The following is a 12560-nucleotide window of genomic DNA, read 5'->3' as shown; positions in this document are numbered from 1 at the left end:
CTTTGTTTTTGTTTTTTTTGTTTTTTTTCCAATAGATTTTTATTGGGTTTTACAAATTACAGGTTATGTGGTCACAGTGAGGAACAAAAACATGCAAGTATAAGCATACAGATTGGTTATTGCAAGTGTGGTCTGATTAGAGAGTATATGAACAACGTTCCTAAAGAAGAAATAAATTGTTAACAAAGTGTGTATAAAACATAAGTCAGAACAGTTAACCTGGTATGGTAGGAGGAGGGGTAGGGTAGGGAGGGGAGGGAAGGGGTACAAGGAAAAAGGAGCAGGAAGGGATAAGGGGGGGGGAGAGCCTCAAGTGGATGTTTAGATGTGGAGCAGGACTTTCAGTTCTTACATCATTTTAGTTTTGTACCAGAGAATCCATGGATTCCAACGGACCAGTGTCTTTGTGTGAGATTGTTTGCTGCGTGACAGGAGGGTTTCATACGTGAAATGAGTTTGAACTAAGTTGGTTACTTCAGTGAGGGTAGGGATGTAGTCTGATTTCCAGTTTCTAGTGATCAAGAGTTTGGTAGCTAGGAGAACATGTGTGATCATTGATCTCTGGTATGGTGGAAAATCGTCTATGTTTAGATGAAGAATGGCTAGCTGTGGGGTAATTGTTATCGAGCAATGGAGTATTTCACGGAGCATGGTTTCCACATTTTTCCATAGTTGTGTTACATGTGGGCATGACCAAAGAATGTGGAGGAGTGTGCCTGAGTGGCCACAGTTTCTCCAGCATTCCTGTGGGGTGTGTTTGTGGAATTTGGCCAGTCTGATCGGAGTTAGGTACCATCTCATTAAGGTTTTTTGTGTGAGTTCCCATAGGGAGGTGCAGTTTGTTGCTTTGTAAATAGATGTGATTGCTGTTTGCCATTGGGCGTCTGTGAATTGTGTTTGTAGGTCATTTTCCCAGTCAAGGAGGGGTTTGGATTTGATGAACATACTTTTTTCTTGTACATGTGAGTATATAAGGGAGGTCCCCCTTGTGTTAGAGTGTTCTGTAAAGAAGTAGTTCCAAAGTTTTAGGGGCAGTGCTCCTTCTATAGATACGTGTGCCGTTAAACATTTTTGTAGTCGGAAGTAAGTGAGGAAGTCTTTGGAGGGTGCCTTTAGGTCTTTGCTGATTTGCGAAAAGGATTTGCAGGTTGTGAGGTCGCGAAGTTCTTGTGTGTGGTTTACCCGGTCTGTAATCCAAGATGGGATTGATAAATCAGGTGTAAGAAGCTTCAGGGTATTTAAAGGAATGTGTAATGGTTTTGTCATCAGTCGTGCGCATTTTGTAATGTGCAGTGCATGCCAGACTTTAACTGAGGCTTGGACTGTCGGTGAGTAATGGAAAAGGTGAGTATTGTGTGTAGAGGTACTAAATAGCCAATTGGCGAGGTTTGTGCCCGGCGTCATGTGATTTTCTACATCGCTCCAGAGAGTTGTGGGTGATGTATTCATCCATTATTTTATTTGTGATAGAATGGTGGCATAGTAGTAATCTTTGATGTCTATATATCCCATCCCACCTGTGGATCTGTGCTTAATAAGTTTAGTGTGACTACATGTGGATTTTTTCCCTTGCCACACAAATTGGCTTAGGACGGATTGGAGAGATTTCAGGTAGGACGATGAGAGTGGTATTCGAAGTGTGCGAAAGATGTAAAGCAACCGGGGCAACACCATCATTTTAAAGGCTGCTAGGCGGCCTGCCCATGAGAATTCATGTTTAGAGAGTCTTGTGGTTTCAGTAATCATCATTTGTTTGGCGCCCGTATAGTTGTGTGCGAAAAGCCCTCTAGTGGATTTGGTAAGAGTAATGCCTAGGTAGGGAATACCATCATCCGCCCACGGATAGGGATATTGGGTCTGAAGTAGATTTCTAGTGGTTGCATCAATGCCTAGGTCTAGGATGTAGGATTTATGTTCATTAACCTTGTAGTAAGATAGAGTACTAAACCTTTTCAACAACAGTTGGACCGAAGCCAGGGAAGAGTGTGGGTGTGTGATCATCATTATCACGTCGTCTGCAAATAGTTTTATTTTATGTTCCATGGTGCCAATGGTGAATCCTGATATGTTGGAGTGGGATCTGACATGTTCTGCTAAGGGTTCCATGATTAGGTTAAAGATGATTGATGAGAGTGGACAACCTTGTCTGGTGCCATTAGTGATGGGAAATGGCTTGGATAGCATCTCCGAGGTATATACCTGCGCTGATGGGGTATAGGGCCATTATGGCCGTCAGAATTGAACCTTGGAAGCCAAATTTGCCTAGGGTTGCTTCAAGGTATTTCCAGTGAACTCTGTCGAACGCCTTCTCTGCATCCAAGGATAGGAGCAGAGAAGGCGTTCGAGACATCTCAGCATGGTGGATTATGTTGATAATTCTGCGAGTAGCATCAGTTGTCTGTCTCCCTTTTGTAAAACCTGATTGGTCTTTGTGTATTAGAAGGGGCATTAGGTTAAGTAATCTGTGGGCTATTAACTTGGTATAAATTTTTGTGTCCACATTGAGAAGAGATATGGGCCGAAAGTTTTGTGGAGAGGTAGGTTCTTTCCCTGGCTTCGGTAATATAACGATTAGGGCATTCAGCATTTCTGGGGGGAGAGAGGAGGATGAAGCAGCGTGAAGGATGCACATCTTGGTCAGATAGGGTGCTAGTATACTTCCGAATTGTTTGTAGTACTCTCCTGTAAGACCATCTGGTCCTGGAGATTTGTTAGTGGGTAGTGAGGAAATTATATTTCTGTTTTCTAGATCTGTAAATGGGGTGTTCAGGGAGTCTAGTTGTTCTGCAGTTAGTTTGGGGAGGTTAATCTCGCTAAGGAATGCTTCTATGTCAGGTAATGACGGCTGGGCTCTTCCTTTGTTTTCAACAGTCTGACCTGAAAGGTTGCTCTATCCTGTTGCAAAGTTATTGAGCTACTTAGCATTATATCTTTAGCAAATAGACTGAGCTAGTTATTTTATCTTTTATATCATTTATGAACAAGTTAAATAGAATTGGTCTCAGAACAGACCTCAAAGTTCTCCCATATAGAAGAGTGTATTGCTGTCATGGTTCAGAGAAGCAGGATCTCCCAATTTATGGATAGTGTAGGACCCACTAATCATGTAGTACTTTGTCGCAGTAAGTGGGCTTAAGCACCATATAGCAATATGGTGTGACCAAATCCCCATATTTTTTGATAATGTTTTTTGAAAGTATCAAGGTGTTTTTAATAAGCCTTGCTGGAGGTAAATGTCTTTTTTGCATGTGTGCGCTGTAATATTTTGTTCTGTTGTATGGCCTTATGACTGCACCATCTTTAATGCATCTTTTAGGGTGTGCCCCCCAAATATCTTGTTGGTCTCAGAACAGACCCCTTGAGCACATCACTCACAACTCTCACTACTCACTGGATGTGCTCCTGCAACCAGTTTCCTATCCAGATTCATGCAATTTCATTAATACTAAAATACCTTCCTTTTTAATTGAAGCGTTTGTTGATTACTGTATCAAATGCCTTATCGAAATCTAGATACACTACATCCATATTCCTTCCTCTACTTAAATTACAGCTTTCCTCCTCAAAGAATGATAAAAGGTTGGTCTGGCAAGATGTGTCTATTCATCATCCTTGAGGGAGGTTAAGGGGCCTATAGTGTACATCCACAATTCATTTTCCAGAGATATGGAAAGTTTACTAAATTCTCCTTTGTACTTTTTTGTTCTATATAGAAATATCGGGCAAAGCTCTTATACACAGACAGCAGAAGGGAAGGACATGTGGTCACAACTTAACTGAAATTGTGGAGAAGGTTCTTTATAGTCAGAGCAGGAAAAATGTGGAACTCCCTTCCCCAAGTAGTGGTATTAGCTGGGAGCATTGACAAATTCAAATAACTTGAACTTGGAGTTTACGGAATCCAGAAGAAAAAAAACATTAAGCTCAATTCACAAAGCTAACACACCAGCATAAGGATACTTATTTTCAAAAGCTAGTTAATTTCAGCGGAGACCAATGAGGTTTGAAAAGTACAGTCACATGGGTAAAATAAAGATACGTATGCTTGTGTTAAAGCTTTGTGAATTGAGTCTAATGGGTATATGTCCCACATCTGTCAGGTACAGATAGAAATCTTTTTTGAAGTGATGGCAAGTCCTCTTCCTGCTGCTCAACTTCCAGCACTAAGGGGGCTGGTATCTCAGAGTCTACTGTGAGCTGCTGCAAAAAAACATTCTACGGCTGCCTGCCCACCTTCTCCTCACCTCTCATCTATTGAGGAAAGCCTGTGCATTAAACTGCAAATAACTTGATCTGTGAATGGGGAGAGTCAGATGAATGACTAAATTCTCTCCCACATTGATACTTACCTTGCCTGTGCATCACCACTGCTCCGTCCACCACCCCAGCCAATGCAATTTGCCTAGTCTTCTGGGTATGGGGGAGAATGTGACATCCTCCCATGTGACAATGCTCAGGCCTAGTGCACATGGCCCTTTACACAGGGCATGTTTTGGTGTTGGCTCTGACAGAGGAAGAAGTTATGGGTGAGAGCTGGCAAGGTCAGTATTATTGAGTTGGGTCTGGGGGTCCTTTTAAACAGACAACAAATGGGCAGGTAGGTCATCCTTCAGACATTTCTGAGTACCATTAACAAATAGGGCCCCAGAAAAAAAAAGATTGTATCCCTTTTCCAAATCAATAATGGATTTATCTCTTATCATTTAAGTTGGAAACAAATATTTTTGCCTAATTGTCTCCCCCTAAAATTGATTTGTGTTTCATTTTCAGTTGTGTTTTTGTTATTTAGTGAAAAATGACTGAAAGCTGAATTATTAATCTAGAAATGTGTGACCCTACAGCTGTTTCTGTTCCACAAGTCCCATCATCACTCCTCAGCAGCTGTGTGAAGATCTTGTAGTTTAACAATATCTGGATAACCACAAAGCCCACCCCTGCTGTTAATGTTTCATACAACTCTAATGAAGAACACATTTTATGAAAAACTTGTAAAAGTATGTAATTTTCCTTTCTGATCAGCAACATTAGAATATATAAATTTTTTAAATTTAGGAGTATATATACATTTTTTATTATGCTCCTGTTGTCATGTGTTGAAGAAAAGAAAATGAGTGTGGTTAATTGCAACCACTTAGATTCCAGCTTTCAATTTTATAGAGCTTTTTTTTTGTTTATTAAATGACCCTTTTCCATTACAGCTACTTGTTATACACATATAGAATAGGCCAGTGCTACAGTACCTTTCAGTGGGTAGTAACAGGAACTGCAGTATTGCCCTCATGCTACAACTCCTAAAGTCCTGTTGCACTTCAGTGCACCCTTAACGTTAGATAAAAGCATTTAGCCTATAGAGCCCACTGCGATGATCAAAGTTCACGAGACAACAATCTAAGCACCAGCAGACTAATACTGATTGTTAAAATGTATACTATCCCACCCAGCATTTCATATTTTTGATATGGTCTGTGTTACCATGTACTTATACTGTACTAAAAAGTGTCATGTTCTCTTTGCAGTTCTTCCTTTGTTTGAAATCCCTGGAGATCCTGCCAGTCCCCTTGCTTTCCTATTGACTGACCAAACCAGGACATGGAAACTCATCCATCAAATTATGGTTGGTTTGCTTCTTCGCATTCTACTTGAGAGCACATCCTGCCTATACTTCAGTGGTCTGACTTCTGCTGACATAACCAACTGCACAACTCTTCAGTGGGAAGATCAGTGTGCTGCTGTTTCTCTAAAAAATTTATGTCAGACGGTAGCTGGCGCCACATCCTTTAAAGAGATAAAGAGAAAAATTGTACTATGGATGGGACTTTACAGCCACTGTAAACAAAAACACAGATAAGATGCAAAAAGTTTATTATACAAATATATTAAAAAAAGATCAAGGGCATTAAAAACAATACAGGACCTATATACTCTACAAAATTGACATATCAAAAGACATGTAAATACCCATCAACAAAGACCAATATCATAAATTCTAAGAGTTAACCCCAAAGGGATCTTTGTTGATGGGTATTCATTTGTCTTTTGATATGTCAATTATGTATATGGGATCTGTATTGTTTTTAATCCCCTTGATCTTTTAATATATTTGTATAATAAACTTTTTGTATATTATCTGTGTTTTTCCTTACGGTGCCTGTAAAGTCCCATCCATAATACAAATTTTCTCTTTACTGCTGTTTCTCTGCCTCTTGCTGACACATGTCCCTTGCCTTGCACTTCACTGGAAAGATAAGTGTACTGCTGTCTCTCTGTCTGCTACTGAAACACCCCCCAGCACAGCTCTTACCTGAGAAAATCAGTATACTGTACTTCTCTGCCTCCTACTGACACACCCCTCTGCACAGCTCTTCACTGGGTAGAACAGTATACTGTTGTTTCTCTGCCTCCTGCTGAATGCACCGATGAACAGCTGCAGTCACGGTCAGCCTGTCATTGCTTTCTATGGGCTTCACACCACCAGCTGTCTGCAACACACCTGGGCTCCTATACATAGTGTTTCACAAGACACTACCAGCACCATGGCTGATTCAGCCATGTGAATAATGCCTTTGCATTCCTTTATGATTCTGACATTAATTCCAGTGCTGCTAATGCAGCCATCTTTTCATGTTCCTGTAGAGGGAGTTTACAGATTTAATACAAACAATTGAGTCTGAGGGGTGTGCTGAAAAGGTGTTGAAATGTTTTAATATGCTCCAGTGGGCACTGCTTTAATGCCATTTATTCTCATTTATATTCTATTTATTTACAGTATATCTAATGCTGCGTACACACGAGCGGAATTTCCGACAGAAAGAGTCCGATGGGAGCTTTACATTGTATATTCTGACCATGTGTATGCCCCATCGGACTTTTTCTGTCGAAAATTCAGACAGACTTAGATAGAGAACATGTTCTATATTTTTCTGACGGAACAAATTACTATTGGAAAAAACGCTCGTCTGTATGCTGTTCCGACGCACCAAAAATGACGCATGCTCTGAAGCAAGTACGAGACAGAAGCTATTGGCTACTGGCTATTGAACTTCCATTTTCTAGCTCCATCGTACGTGTTGTACGTCACTGTGTTCTGGACGGTCGGAATTTGGTGTGACTGTGTGTATGCAAGACAGCTTTCAGAATTCTGTCGGAACTCCATCTGAAAAACCTTCATGGTTTATTCCGACGGCAAAACCGGTCATGTGTACAGGGCATTAATTTCAAGATTTCACAATCTGACAGCCAACAGAATTTGAACAGAATGAAATTACAACTTGTTAGAGACAAAGTATGATATGCATCTTATGATCTAATTTGTTTGATTAGTCTGCTGGACCAGGTAGTGTAGGTGTATTTGGTGTCTAACCAATTGGCATATTCTCAAATATCAGAAGAACCACTTTTTTTGAACGTACCTCAATTACTGTAAGAATTAAGGTATTTGTATAAAAACGTAATTCTGTGTTGTTCATCTGTATGTCAGTATAGGTCAATACTCCTCTAACAGATATGTATCCTTTACTAGACTGTTTACACTTATTTACAACAGGGCCATTAGGTGTCTTTTGATTCTGTTCATGAGGTTTTCCTGAAACTGAAACTCGAATACTATGGCCACCTAATGAGAAGAGAGGACTCATTAGAAAAGACCCTGATGCTGGGAAACATGGAAGGAAAAAGGAGAAGAGGACAACAGAAAACAAGATGGATAGATAGCATCATTGAAACAATGAACACAAAGTTAAAGGGGTTGTAAAGCTTCACTTTTTTTTTTTTAAATAAGAAACATGTCATACTTACCTCCACTGTGCAGCTCGTTTTGCACACAGTGGCCCCGATCCCCGACTTCTGGGGTCCCTTGGCGGCTGTCTCGGCTCCTCCCACATCAGCTAACCCCCTCTGGGAAGCGCTCTCCCAAGTGGGTTAGCTTTGGGGGAGCACTCCCGAGTCCTGTATCTGGCGTCCATAAGCCGCCAGTTACAGGACTCGGCCCCGCCCCCTGGCCCTCCCATCATAGGAGTTGATTGACAGCAGCGCGAGCCAATGGCTGCGTTGCTATCAATCTATCCAATGAAGAGCCAAGAACAGCTGAGAAGACCGGGCCGACATCAAGCGTGTTCTCAGCGCGGGACTTTCGAGGGCTCAGTTAAGTAAACGGGGGGCTGGGGGGCCTGCAGTCGCCAAATGTTTTTTCACCTTAATGCATAGGAGGTATTAAGGTGAAAAAACATGAATCTTTACAACCCCTTTAAGCAAGCCCTGGGAAGCAGTGGAGGACAGAAAAGTCTGGCGCACTATGGTCCATGAGGTCACAAAGAGTCAGACACAACTAAACGACTGAACAACAACATTAGGTGTCTCTGGCTAATGGAAATTTACTTCCATTGAAATGTTTTAGTGAGATTTTATGATACTACTGAATTGCTTCAAGATGATCTGTTTTGTCTCAATCTTAATCTTAGAATGGACCACTAGGAATGGGCAGTAGAGGGTGCACAATTGAAATGTTTGTATCTGTATGTGTAATGGGAGGAGCAGCATTTAAGACTGTACTACATTTCAATTAGAAGATTTGGAATTGCATAGGGGATCTTTGGAAATTTTTTCTGATGGTGAACTGAGCTCTGAGTGGTGCCTTGTACTGATCAGGTACAACTTATATTACCTTTTTACTAAAAATGAGATTGGTTGCAGTGTTTCTCCTCAGATGACTGGAAACCCACAGCATCTGCCCCAGGTGTCTATACCAAATGATTGTAATACCTGCACTGCATTTGGCTGATAATCTACATTCCACATATGGGTGAACTGGGGTCACCCTGCACAACCTGATTCTACATCAAGTTGCATAACTTCAGGTACATGTACAGTATATGTGCATGTTAAAAACAACCAAAAACCTAAGACTGCTAACACTATTACTCTGTTACTGTGAACTACATGTAACATTGAATATTAAACCAAAATATACTTGGAGATCTCTTACAATTCTTTTACACTTCACAGTTAATATTTGAAAGGATCTTTTTTTGTTTATAACTTGTCACCCAACAATGAACATGGATGCCATTTGTCTCTTATTATAAGCTCTCACAAGCTTTGCTGCCAAAGATGCAGAATGTACAGAACGTCAGCTGTTTCTGGGAAAATACTAACGCAAAGATCACTTAAGGACTCTCTTTCTCTAGGCCATCGTATAGATATATTGGCTAGAAGCCTGTAATATGTCATCTTTGATTATGGTTTTCACTTATAATCTGCTTGACAATAAAAACATGGAAATGCTTTGAGACTTATTGATATTAAACAATGTTTGTTTGCTTTTCTTGGTTTTTAATAAGCCATATACTAAACAAACATTACTAAATACTATGCGAATGTCTTTAAAAAACATTTTTTTTTTACTAACACATGTTTGTAAAAGCTCTAGTGGCTATTAATCCAAACAAAACATATATTATATCAGCTGTGCAAGTACTAAATTAAAGTGGTTGTAAAGGCAAAACTTTTTTTTTTTTTTTACCTTATTGCATTCTGTGCAGTAAGGTAAAAAAATCTTCTGAATGCAGCTCCCCCCACAGCGCCCCCTGCCCCCCAAATGCATACCTGAGCCGATCTTAATCCAGCAGCGTGCACAAGGGCTAAGGCTCTCTCGGCTCTCTCCTTCCTCAATTGCTCAGATACAGCATTGGGAGCCATTGACCCCCACTGCTATCAATCACAGCCAGTGATGAGGGAGCAAGGGGGAGAAGCCAGAAGTGACGGTGGGGGAATCGAGAATAGGGGGATCAGGGGTGCTCTGTGCAAAACTATTGAGCAGAGCAGGTAAGGTAAGAACACCAAAAGAAAAGAAAAGATAGTGTTTGTCCACATAATAAATCCTCTATATGATGTGATTGTAGTCTGCATAATCAGGGCTGGAGATGGCACTTGTGCACCTAGCTGTCTTTTCTGCATTGTTTAATTATAAATGAAATAGTCTGGGAGTAAAAAGTACCAATTTGTACACTACTAATAAAAATAATATTAATTTTTCTCAATAATTGTTGTTTCACAGATAGCGCAGTATTTATAATTTTTTGTACACTACTAATGCCTGTCTCTGTATAGCTTCCCATAGTGGACTTAAGCATGAAAGCACAACCAAATAACCTGAACCCTTTTTTTGTACAAATGTTCTTAATTTATATTGCCACAAAATCCCTCCCCTTCACCCTGGCAATGAATGAGAAAATATTTTACCATTTTTAGTGTGTTTAGTTTCATACATGTTGAATTTGTACAGGTTAATAAAGGTTGTTCCAACATACATGCATGTGGGTCATTGTGGAATATATCTGTAGGTAATCCATAAATGTGTATTTAAAGAGTAGGTGGTGCTTAGTCCATGCCCTTGATATGTTTCTTTAAAGGAATTTGTGGAGTCAAAGCTCCAGCTTTTCTGTATAGCTAAGCAAAAATGGCAACCACTGAGATGCACATGGAAAAGCATCTAAAGCAATGGATACGCAAAGGGCAGGCAAAGGATAAATGAAGGTGTCCCCATGACAATTCCAGCAAGCCAATTAAAAAATGTCAACCACCTCAATATATAACTAACTTTAAGAGTAATATGCACATAGAAAAGCTTTGCAAAGAGCAAGCAAAGCTAAATGCATTTCCAGGCACATTTACCAGCTATCCAGCAAAAAAAACAGAATTACACTGTCTAACAATATGTGTTAAAAACAGAGGTAATGCCTCGTTAAGGCCCCTCTGTGTGGTACAGTTCTACTTTTAGTCTATGAGAGTCTCAGTGTCAGAGGATATATATCAGTGGATAAATGAAGGACAGGTATGCCTGGAGTGAGACCATTCCTTAAAGTCATACACCAGAAGCTTAGCATATCACAATGGCAGATGAAGGCATCCACATCAATTCCAGCAAGCTAGACAAAAATGGCCACTACTCCAATTTTTAAATACTATTATGCCCCGTACACACGGTCGGATTTTCCAATGGAAAATGTGTGATAGGACCCTGTTGTCTGAAATTCCGACCGTGTGTAGGCTCCATCACACATTTTCCATCGGATTTTCCGACACACAAAGTTTGAGAGCTTGCTATAAAATTTTCCGACAACAAAATCTGTTGTCGGAATTTCTGATCGTGTGTACACAAATCTTACACACAAAGTGCCACGCATGCTCAGAATAAATAAAGAGATGAAAGCTATTGGCTACTGCCCCGTTTATAGTCCCGACGTACGTGTTTTACGTCACCGCGTTCAGAACGATCAGATTTTCCGACAACTTTGTGTGACCGTGTGTATGCAAGACAAGTTTGAGCCAACATCCGTCTGAAAAAATCCAGGATTTTGTTGTGGGAATGTCCGATCAATGTCCGACCGTGTGTACGGGGCATTAGAGTAAGGTGCACATAGAAGCTTTTCTGTATAGACTAATAAACAAAATACTTGATACTTGATGAACTTGAATTGCTCTTATTTCCCTAGTTCTAAAGGGGAAATGGGCAAACAAGAGATGGATGAGGCTTGTCATTTTTTATTGGATTGCAATAAAATAGTAGGAACAACTAAAAAAAAGCTAATGTTCATTGTCTTGCAAAATAACATTTTCAAACTTTCATGTGTGTGTGTGTGTGTGTGTGTGTGTGCAAGCAAGACAATGGAATTGTGAGTAACCTAAGGTGACTATACTCGGTACTAGAATGTACATTTAATGATCAAACATTGGGCTAATTATCCCTAAAAAACCTTGGGAAAACAAATGTCAGGGCCTGGACTCAAACTTGTGACCTCTGCTCTGTCTGGCAATGCTTGCTGAGCCACCTGGAGTGCTGTACAGTTCCCTGGACAATACCTTGAAAGATTCTGCCTTGAATATTATTTGTCTTGAACACTTGGCTCCTCCCATGAATTTCCTGATTGAAACCATGGAGTTCATTTACTAAAGGCAAATCCACTTTGCACTACAAGTGCACTGCAAGTGCACTTGGAAGTGCACTTGGAAGTGCAGTCGGTGTAGATCAGAGGGGGACATGCAAGGAAAATAAAAAACAGCATTTTTGCTTGTACATGATTGGATGATAAAATCAGCAGAGCTTCCCCTCATTTCAGATCTTCCCCTCTGATTTAAAGCGACTGCACTTCCAAGTGCACTTCCAAATGCACTTGCAGCGCACTTGAAGTGCAAAGCGTATTTGCCTTTAGTAAATCAACCCCAGGTCTCTGCACTTCCTGTTTGCCAGATTATTGTGCTCCCTCCAGCCAATATCCCGCTTTTGTCTCTCCTGCTGCCGTCCATATCTTCCCTACCATTTGTTACTGACCTCTGGCTTGTTCCTCAACTATGCTTCTGCTTAATCCCAACCTGAAACCATTCGTTACTGATCCTTTGGCTTGTTTCCTGACTACGCTTCTGCCTGATCCCTACCCGCTATTTCTGCTATTGGACACTGGCTTGCTCACCTTCTGGTGGGGCAATTCTGAGGACCGCGACCTGGTACTAACACGCAGCAAAACCCATCTCCACCGTCTGGAGCTCTGGTGAATATCAGTTAGTAC

The 12560-nt window shown here is 40.6% G+C and overlaps 1 long non-coding RNA gene across 1 annotated transcript in view; it reads left to right on the top strand.

Moving 5' to 3' along the window:
* The window catches only part of LOC141146161 (uncharacterized), a 33455-nt gene extending 23311 nt beyond the window's left edge, over positions 1 to 10144 (top strand). Inside the window, exons 2-3 of the long non-coding RNA XR_012244758.1 lie at positions 5517 to 5614; positions 7544 to 10144. This is a non-coding gene — a long non-coding RNA (uncharacterized lncRNA). The remainder of the gene's footprint in view (positions 1 to 5516; positions 5615 to 7543) is intronic.
* The last annotated feature ends 2416 nt before the right edge of the window (positions 10145 to 12560 follow it).

Source organism: Aquarana catesbeiana, linkage group LG01, assembly GCF_042186555.1.
Source record: "Aquarana catesbeiana isolate 2022-GZ linkage group LG01, ASM4218655v1, whole genome shotgun sequence".
NCBI lineage: Eukaryota > Metazoa > Chordata > Amphibia > Anura > Ranidae > Aquarana > Aquarana catesbeiana.
Note: the sequence above shows the minus strand (reverse complement) of the source record. Positions and strands in the feature narration are given on the sequence as shown.